This window comes from Phoenix dactylifera, chromosome 6 (genome assembly GCF_051530095.1).
Source record: "Phoenix dactylifera cultivar Ajwa chromosome 6, Ajwa_hap1_PhDact_Kaust_v1.1, whole genome shotgun sequence".
Lineage (NCBI taxonomy): Eukaryota > Viridiplantae > Streptophyta > Magnoliopsida > Arecales > Arecaceae > Phoenix > Phoenix dactylifera.
In genome coordinates this window covers 12,295,393-12,297,671 of record NC_143195.1, presented here as the reverse complement: position 1 = coordinate 12,297,671, position 2,279 = coordinate 12,295,393, and positions in this window count along the sequence as shown.

Genomic DNA, 2,279 nt, shown 5'->3' with positions numbered 1-2,279 from the left:
GGAAGGAGGAAGAAGATGGGTTGCTGGTTGGTGAGATTGGGTTCAAGGAGGGTCAGCCAATGGACCAAAATTAGGCACCAATTTTGTGGGGGCTGAAATTGGCTAGACCAATTTTTTTAGGCTGAATTGGGTTGTGTGGAGTCCTAATGGCAATAGGACTTAGAGGAGGACGTGGGAAGGAGTCTTGGGCGTGAGGGAGGTGCTGAAATGCTGATGTGGCACTCAAGGAGGGTGCACACAAGAGGTGGAGGCGTGAGAACAAAAGAAGGGATAAGGATAAACTTGAGTTTGTTAGGGAAATCTCATCCAAAACCAACCCAATTTCAAATGGCGTGAAGGGGAGGCGTCCCACCTTCCCTCAGCCCCTTTGGCATCGCACCAGCAAGAGGAGTAGCCTCTCTTCACGCAAACAAATCATAATTTCGAAATCCAAAAGAAAACTAACTTCATTCATCATACCCTTCTTTATATAGGAAGAAAGGTTGGCACAGAATTTTAAATTGGACTCCTAATTACATGAGGACTCAATTCAAAATTTAAATTTTCTAATTGACCAATCAAAGGCCTTGACACCTAAGCCTAGACATCTAGGAATCCATTCCTTATGGCGTATGGATTGAAACCCATCAAAAGAAATTCAGCCGCATGCCACGAGTTGGAATCTAGGTGGAACTCCTTCTCGGGTACCAACATCAGCATGAAGTTCGGGAGACTCCTCAAATTTTATCTGATCTCCAAATTTCATGTTCTTATAGTCATTGGAAAGCTACGGATGTCTACTTTCCAACAAAATTTGAATCAACTTAATCAGACTTCTGTAGCTCCCAAAATCTTCAAAATACCATATGGTGTTCAATCTGTCACGGATTTCAACTGGATTTGAACTCTGAATTTCTTCCACATGTGAGAGATCTTCATGGTTGAACTTCTCCACGTGATGAGTGATGATCTTCACGGCATTAGGAATCCTTCTTAATGGCACTCAATTATAAGGACTCAATCTTAAACACATGGACTCAATCCTCTCACATAAGGACTCAATTTCACTCATACGACTAAACTAAATTCTCCACACATGACCCAATATGACTTGACTCAATCCTTGCATAACATGGACTCTTTTGATGCCACTTGGCATTCAATTACAAACATAAATCAGCAAATTGCAAACCCAAAATAAGAACCCAAATAAACCCAAAATAAAAGGACTCACTGTGACCAAAATAAAATAGACTCAATCCAATTAAATGCTAGAAATTACGAACCCAATGTGTTTTCGGGCACTCCCAAGCAAGAATCCAAACTCGACGTACATCCATTATGATTTGGGCTCGTGCTCCTGCATCAATTCCCCCCTTCTGGAAAAAAGACTCGACTCCGTCGAGTTTCACAACTGATAGAGCTTGTGGATGTTTGGGTTCAGCTGTTGGACTTCCTCCATCTTTAATCATGAGCGATCTGAATTTAGTCGGTCCTCCAATGAAAAACTTCTGATATCCTCCTCGGTGGGTGGACACTATCTGAACAACTAGGATGTCCTCAATGATGTCCGTCGGGGCTGATCGTCGAAGAAGTGAAGATGGTACAGATGGGATGTCTTCATCTTCAACATAGTGAGCATCATAGGGCTGCAACTCTTCAACATAGAAGATGGGGCTAACCTGCAAATCATCTGGTAACTCGAGCACAAAGGCCTTGGGTCCCATCCACTTCAGCACCTTGAAGAATTCGACTTGGCAAGGTTGAAGCTTCTGAAAATTTCTGCATTCAACACTCAACCACATCAATACAAAGTTTGCTTCCTTGCGCAGGGTCGGCAAATAGAACTTATCCTCCACCATGGTGACTGTTTTGACGTAGCCAAAGTGACCACCAAGGTCTCCGCCATGGACCTCTCGAACAATATGATCACCAAGTGAGGTCTCCGGGACACATAAAAGAAAGCAATCATGGGTCAAAAATTCTGAATGCTGCCACTGATCCACTGCTGAAACTTCTGCATATATGGGCTGAAAATATACTTCAGAGGGGTACAAAAATTTTAGATTGGCAAACCCCATTATCTCAACATTCAAAAGAGTTAGAACATATGAATTTTGACTGAGGGCATCAGCAATAAAATCTTCTGCATGCGGCCCATGCTTCAGGACTTGGCGACGAGAATCCTCGTGTTCTTTTGGGTTCAACCAGCATGCAGGAAGGTTCGGCAAGCTTGATCTGGGCACCAAATCTATGGTGCGCTGGTTGTCTCTCATCAGTGGAAGATTCTTGGGAAGACT